An 8,467-nucleotide genomic window follows, 5' to 3' on the forward strand; every position below is an offset into this window, starting at 1 on the left:
TGCAACGGTAAATTAATCCCTATACAATGTAGATCATCTATAGAGGATCATTGATTATTGAGATTATAATAATGGATAATTAATAGCGTATCTATATCGTGGAACATATAGAGCATTCTATATAACTGAGAGTGCAATTCCAAGTTCTATGGTGGATGCAACGAGGAATTAATAAGTTAGTGAATTTATTTGGTAAATTCTAGATGTGCTTATTGGAAGCTCAGATATATAGACCCATGGTCCCCATACTAGTTGAGACAATACTACTTGTAAGACTCAATTAATTGATTTTAATTAATCAATTATAATTCTAAAATTAGACTATCTCTAGTTTATGAATTTTCACTAAGCAAGGGCTTATGTAACACCCTAACTAGCATAGGCGTATTACGTGATTTTTAAAGATACTGTGCAGCTCGTTGCTAATCAATGAGGTTTATGGAAAACGTGATTAATTAAAATTTTTGCTTTTTAATTAAACTTGTAAAATATTTATACAAAATACTCGGGATCCCGATTACAAAACCATTTGCAAAAGTTTACTGTCTATAAAAAATACTTGTCGCCTAGCGACTAATTACAAAAATAGTCTTGCTGTCCCGATGATCGTACGCTCCAGGCCTAACCCCCCCGACATGTACAATCTTCACCGGCTCACTCACGGTCCATCAGCCCTAGCCTTGCCCTTACCTACACATAAACATAGCACTGTGAGTCGACAGACTCAGTAAGAAAAGCATAATAATACTCATACATAAATCCCGGTCATGATCAGACGCCCATGCACGACCATAACCACTAGCGTCGTGTCCAACACGATGCGGAGTCTGAACGTTCATAGGGACGGTACTATTGACAAGTAACGGCTTCCTATGCTCGGTCGGGCGGGTCATACTCCATTCTTGGTCATACTCAGCCTGCCGATGTGTTACGGTATCGGCTATGCTCGGTCGGGCGGGTCATACTCCCGAGTGCTAGTCATACTCTGGCACATGCCGATGTGATACGTCAAATAGTACGGAACCACCAACCTAAGTATCGGCCTATACTCGCACAGCGGTCATACTACGAGTGCTAGTCATGCTACGCACATTGCCGATGTGATACAGTGTCAGCCTATACTAAATCATACTCGTCATACTCCAGCTGCTAGTCATACTCTAGCCTATACCGATGTGACACAATCGGATGGTTCGAAGCCAACATACATATCTAATGTAATCTAACAGGCTTCCTAACATGCACGCTAAACATGTAATCTATATATGCATACTGTTATACTAATCTTACCTCAATTCCGAATTCAGGTGTGCCGGTGAAACTGACTGGAACTATCTGCACGGCGGATTACAGGCTCCTAAACCATAAAAATCACAACACTATAAGTGATACGCTAAATCACTTCCCGGGGACTTAAACTAGGAACTAAAAGTTTCCCTATCGATAAAAAGCATGGCAATACCCCAAATAACATAAAAACGAGGAAAACTGGGTTTACGAAAATCACCCAAACCAATGAGACCGATTGTCAACGCAAGATTAGGTTAGGGAATTTTCAAAACCCATCCGGAATTAGGTTCTAAACGAGAATTTCAAAAATTCATAACTCAACCAAATCAAATCCAAATCACACAAAACCTTCCAGACCTGTTCTATATATCCCCTAGAACATTTCTAAAGCAACAAAACCGAGCTTCACACACAGAAACTCATTCCACCATTAAAGGTCAAAGATTGAGTTCTAGACTCAAAACTTGACTAAACAACATAACAAGCATCAAACCTAGATTAAAACTACCTAAACATGCATACTAGAGCTGCAGAAAACCAAAACAAACTCATGCAATAATCACAGCCACCAAAATCTCAATTTCACTTTGAAAAACCATAGCTTTTGCATAGAAAATCAATAACTCTAAACAACCTAACTATCAAGCACCACAAGTAGCTTAATTAACCTCAAATAAACATGCTTAAATCTCAGAAATAACATTAAGAATCCAGCAGCAAGAACAACTTAAAACTAAGCATGCAACCTACCATTTCTCTTCAAAAATTCAAGAAAACATAAAAGAAAGATGTAGAAAACATACCAACAACTTAATCTTGCTAAGGAGAGCTTGAAATTCAAGAGGAAAATCCCCTTTTCTTGCTGCTCAAGGGCTGAATAGAGAGAGGAAAAGAGAGAGAGGTTTGAGAGAAAAACTTGCTTTTCTTTTAATTTTTCCAACTTTGATTTTTGAATAAACAAAAGAATTAATATTATTTCCCTTATATTTCAGCCAACACTTAATAAATAAAACACATAATTCAACTAAATAAAGTCCACTAAAGGACAAAATATCAATGGGGCAAAAAGACTATTTTGCCCCTCCACACTAAAATAACATAAATAACACTAAAGGGGTATTTTGGGAAATTCTAAATTCCCGGCCATTCCTGACATTCCCAATGTCTAATAAACTGTCCCCATCTACTAACATACTAAGTTGTGATTTTACTGAGCCAAACACCGAGTTCCATGTTACCGGGCACCGGAAATGCAAAATTATGAAAACTACTAAATGACATAAAATGCATCTCAGAATTCAATAATAACAGTATAAATAATTATTTAAATAGCTATAAATAATTTCATAATTAAACATGATTAACTGCTAATTTTCAAATTAAACTAAGCGGTCTTTACAGCTTAATTGTGAAGAAAAGAGATTCTAGGGTTTATTTGTTAATTAAGAGACTTTGTTGAGTCTAATTAATAAATATGTTAAATGGAAATATTATTTAATAATTAATTTTAGTTATTAAATAATTAGAATTGACATTTAAGTGGTCAAATTTGAAAAAAGAAATTTTTACATCAAAAATATAAAATGCAATCTTTATTACACCAATACCACTACACACTTATATCAACTTTTTTACTCTTCTTCTTTATTTTATTACTCTTTTACCACATGCACACTCATTCAAAGCATCGGTTCACGTGCTAACCTATGACCCCTATCAATCAACCATCCATCATTTCTCTTTTTTTTTTTCTTTTTTTTTTCCATTTCTTTTCAATTTTTTTTTAAATAGTAACCTCCTTAGCTCAATATTTTCTTCTTCCCAATCCCAACTCTATTTTCCTCTTTTTTTTGTTCTTCAATTTTTTTTTTCAACTCCCATTAACTGAATCTCATAATCATTTTTCATCTTTTAATTTTTCTCTTAATCCATATATAGATATGGCTGTAACTTGTTCTTCATCAACTCCTTCCCCTATTCAAACAAAAAATTCTAAAATGAAGTTGAAATCTTTAGCTAATAGGAACAAGGGTAAACGAACTGTTGTTGAGGAGGATGACTCTGGTTTTGCTCCTCCATTGTCGAAACATGGGCGAGCTCCTCCAAAGAAGAAATCAAAGGTGGCTGCCCATGAAAAAATTCCTTAAGATGATGCTCAAAAAAATAATCAAGATGGAGTTGGTCTTCGGTATAAGGTTTGATTTTAGTTTCTTTTTGGTTTCGCCCCTATTTAAAATTTGTTTGTATTTGCCATTTGTGTGTCTTGTGTTTTTCGCTTGTACTATTCTAGGTTTTTCAATTTAGCATTTCGTTTGGTTTTGTTTGGTTTTTTAGGGCTTCTATTTTTTTAGTTTAATTTATTTGTTCTTTTTATGGGTTTTTCATTTTCGTTTGTTTAGTCTTAATTTCTGTTTCATTTTGTTGTCTTTTTTTTTTTTTTTCTGTTTTTGTTTTTCCAGATGTTTTATTGTTTTTCATTTTAGTTTCTTCATTTGATCTATTCTCAGTTTTGTATTAGTTTTTTCATAGTTTTTTAATAGTGTAAACACATTCTGTATGTGTTTTTTTAATATGTTTTTGTCTAGTTGTTTCCTGTCTATTTTTATATCATAAATGGGTAACAATTTGATTTATCATGGATGTTGATGTTCAAAGAGTTTTTCTGTATTTTAGTTTGTTTACAGTTGTTTTGTAGTTTTATTATGGTTTTGCTACTTGCATAATATATAAACTATCATCAAACGATAATCCAACTGTAAGGCAACCAAAACAAAAAATAAACAGCCTTATACGTAACTGGTTGTACCTTAATTCGATTTTACTCTTCTTATTCTATTTTCAAAAAATATATTTATATTGGAAACCAGTAATCAATCAAAATGCAACTGTATATAACGTAGATGTATTATTCATGAGGGTTTTTTAAAAAATTTCACATCATACATTGTTTTGGATTTGGTGGGAGCTCCAGATCTGTTTGTTACAGATCTACATTTCATGAATCTGGATTTCGATATTAGGAGGAGTTGTTTTGATCGAATAAAACAGAAAACAAATGTGTAATTTCAGTATCTTCACAGTTTTTCTGATTTTTTTCGTCATTTTCTGTTTAGATCATTGCAGGTCTTCTTTTCCAGTTGATTTCGCCAGAATTAATGGTTGTATTTTTCTCGTTTTGGTTTCATTTTAGTTGTTTTGCGGTTTTGAAACGATCGAGGTATGTTCATCTTCAACGTTCGCTCTGTACAGCTGAAGGCTTAGTGCATGTGGTATTTTTGTAAATATTTGTATGTGGACTGTATAAATGTTTAATGGGCCGGCCCATAGTATTTTTGTAATTTTTTTTCCTTTTTTGTATTTTTCTGTTATAAGATGAAAAATGAGAAAAATGGCAAAATTGCAAAGTGGGGCCCACAATCCTTGGCCGGCCACTTGGGAAGGGTTTTGCCACTTTATTTTTTCATTATTATAATGCTAATTAAAGTTAAACTAACCCTAAGTGGTTTCCTATAAATAGGTAGTGATGGCTAAAGGGAAAAGATGATGCATCTCATTCCTTCAGTAAAAATTTGAGCCTCTTCTCCTATACCAAAACCGAAACCCTACCTCTCTCTTCCTCTCCTCAAAACCGAAGCCACATAGTTAAAAGGGTGAGTGCCCACACACATCAAGTTTTACTCAATCATAGTGTGTAAGGCTATGAAGAATCCAGTTTCAAGAGAAGGAGATTCGGACTCAGATCTTGGTGATACCCTACTACAGAAAGGATACAAGGGTTAGAGATCTGAGTGGAAGGAGACATTATATTCTGCTACAACCACTGTAAGGTTCCTGATACTTTATATATGTTCATGTCATATCGTTTTAGAAGTTCATGTTTAGGATGTTAATAACATACTTGTGAGTAAATCTAGATCCTGGTAAAATAATTCCAACACTTGGATATCGAGAAAAAAGTGTAAAGGGCCAAGATCTCTAATGACAAATTGAGGATCCCATGATGATAATATCGTCCACATATATGAGCAGAATAATGATAGTAGTAGAAGATCGATAGATGAAGAGGGACGTGTCTGCTTTGAAAGTAATAAAACCCCAAGCCAAGAGAGTTGTATTCAACTTAAGAAACCATGCCCAAGGTGATTGTTTTAGACCATAAAGTGACTTAGACAACTTGTAAACACGATGAGGGTGGAGGGGATCAAAAAAGCCCTCATTTTGAGCCATGTAAACTGTTTCAGTGAGATCACCATGAGAAAATGCATTTTGGATGTCGAGTTGCTTAATAGTCAAGTCATAGGAGACCACCAAAGATAGAACCAAGAGAGTGGAGTTGGGTTTAATAACTGGACTTAAAGTCTCATTATAGTCAAGACCTTGAGTTTGGTGAAATTTCTTAGCAACAAGGCATGCCTTGTAGCGCTCCACAGTACCATCAGAATTTAGTTTGATACGGTACACCCATTTACATCCTATTACCTTGCAATTAGGAGGAGGTAGGACAAGAATCAAAGTATGTTTCTTAGACCAGGCAATGGTCTCAGTATAAATGGCAGAGTTCCACTTTGGATCGACACTAGCTTTCCAAAAACTAGACGGTTCAATAGGAATACCTGCAACCACACTATAAAACAAATAAGGTTTGCGTATACCCGATTTAGATCTAGTAATCATGGGATGTAAATTAAAATTGGCAGTGGCAGTGTGTGGGTCGGGCAAGTCAACCATCAATGGAATAGTGGGATGTGATAACGAAGTGGACGAAGAACTAGTAAAAGCGGTAGCAGGGGTCGGCGGTACAGTAAGAATAGGGGGAGATTAAAACTGAGAATAGGAAGGAGTATGTGTAGGGGAGAAAATAGTACCTTGAGAGGGAGATTGGTTTGAAGGTTGAGATATATGTGGAGTAGGAGAGGGAGGTGTGATATGCGGACTAGGACATGGAGGAGGAATAAAGAAGGGTAATGAGTGATAACAGATTGAGGTGTAGTGGGTGGTGGAAAGATAACAGAGGGACTAGTGAAGGGAAAATAAGACTCATTGAAAATAACATGACGAGGGACAAAAATGCGATCGGAGGATGGGTGAAGATAGAGGTAACCGTTGTGTCTTCTGCTGTAACAAAGGAAAGTACATAGCAAAGATCGAAACTCAAGTTTGTGACTATTGTAAGGGCAAAGAAATGGGAAACATTGGCATCCAAACACTCAAAGAAGAGAATAGTTAGGAGGCTTATGATATAGTAGTTGATAGGGGCTAGAATAGAGAAGAGCACAAGTAGGGAGTCGATTAATTAAGTAAATGGTTGTAGAGAAAGCATAAGGCAAAAAGTGTAAAGGCATATGAGCATGAGCTAAGAGACTGAGACTAGTTTTGATCACATGACGATTTTTGCATTCAACATGACCATTTTGTTGCGGCATGTGAGGGCATGAGAGATCATGACGAATGTCGTGTTGGGTAAAAAATGTGGAAAGGGTGCGGTATTCACCACCCCAGTCAGTGCGAACAGCTTGAATGTTGCTTTGAAATTGAGTGGAAACCAAATTTTTAAAAATGAGAAAGACTTGGAATGCTTCATCTTTGGTAGTAAGTAAGTAGAACCAAGAAAAATGAGTAAAATCATCAATAAATAATAAAAATTATTTAACATCAGTGATAGTCGTGACTGGGGCCGGATCCCAAATGTCTGAATATATTAATTTAAATGGCTTAGAAGCCCGAGATATAGAATTTGGAAAGACAAGTCTATGAGATTTGCCTAATTGACAAGCAGTACAAAATGTTAGGCTATCTCTTTTCGGAAAAGAAAAATTACAAAAAGATGAAACACAAGAAATAATGTCTTGAGACGGATGACCCAGGCGAGAATGCCAAACATCAATAAAGGATTTGGATAAAAATAGCAGTTGTTATGGGGGACACCAAGAAGCAAGCAAAGAAGGCGAGACTCAAACAATGCCTTGGTCAAGTAGGCCTTTGAGGAGGATTTTGTGGTTGTCTGTGTGTTTGACAAAGAAATAAGTAGGATGAAATTCTACATAGGCATTATTATCAAGACAGAGTTGAGAAACACTTAAGAGATTTTCAGACAAGTAGGAGAATGATAAATCTGACAAAGCTTGAGAACCGGGGAAGTAGAAGATGGTAAAAATACAGAACCCACATGAGAAATAGAAGCCAAATTACCATTGCCCATTGTAATTTAATCAGAACCATGGTACGAAGTGGTAGATTCCAAGAGATTCAAGTTCGGAGTGAAGTGATGGGAAATGCCCGAGTCCATATACCAAGTTGGATCATGAACCACATTGGAGGGTGAAGGAGTTGGTAACAGGGGAGGGTTGTGGGGAGGTTATTGCTGGGTGAAATAGGCATTGAACAAATAAGATGGTTGGTGTGGTTGATATTGAAGATTGGTGCGATAGTAGCAAGAAGGAGTTGTATGACCCACTCTGAACATATTTGGCATTTGGGTGGTCGAGAAGGTGGTCTAGGGGCAGAAGCAATCTGAGGGGTTGTGAGTAGGGTTGGCAGGGGTGGTGAAAGGAAGGGTGAGTGGGTGGGAGTTATTCGAGTAATTTAGGTAATTTAGGTTGGTGTAAGGATAATTTTTGTTAAGAGGTTTGGGAGAAAACTAAGAATTTGGAGATGGAGTTTTTGTGCGCTGTTTAGGGAAAGGTAAGTTGGCAAAGTTGGCTTGAAAGGAGCTGATGGAGGCGAATTTTGTTTGTCTTTCCAAGCAAGCTTCATCGCTCAGAAGAAGAGCATGAACTTCCTCAATCGTTGGTTTGATGGGACAAGCTAAAATTGGTGTTGCAAGCACATTGTACTATAGACCCAAACCATTTAGCAAATACACTAAATGTTCTTGGTAATAGATCGATTCACCAACAAACACATGGGTATTACATAGAGATTTGAGTTTCTGGATATAAGCGGACGCTGAGAGGCCTTCCTTTTTAAGATTCTACAGCATCGTCCAAAAGTCAGAGCTCCGAGCAAAGGAAGCAGCAGTGTAGGTGTGTTCTAGAGAAACCTAAATTTCTGTTGCTGTGGAGTAGTTCACAATTTATCCCAACATAGAATTGGAGAAAGAGGCATAAAGCCAACTCATGAGGAGTCTATTGTATCGATGCCACACCGTGAAATCAGTGTTAATTTGGGAGGAGTTCAA

At 36.4% G+C, this 8,467-nt stretch overlaps 1 long non-coding RNA gene across 1 annotated transcript; it reads left to right on the top strand.

Annotated features, from left to right (window-relative positions):
- The first annotated feature begins 1,621 nt into the window (after positions 1-1,621).
- On the top strand, positions 1,622-4,647 carry LOC133032636 (uncharacterized). The gene is made up of 2 exons (XR_009685227.1): positions 1,622-3,485; positions 4,481-4,647. It is a non-coding gene; the product is annotated as an uncharacterized LOC133032636 (long non-coding RNA).
- The last annotated feature ends 3,820 nt before the right edge of the window (positions 4,648-8,467 follow it).

Source organism: Cannabis sativa, chromosome X (genome assembly GCF_029168945.1).
Source record: "Cannabis sativa cultivar Pink pepper isolate KNU-18-1 chromosome X, ASM2916894v1, whole genome shotgun sequence".
In the NCBI taxonomy this organism is placed as follows: Eukaryota; Viridiplantae; Streptophyta; class Magnoliopsida; order Rosales; family Cannabaceae; genus Cannabis; species Cannabis sativa.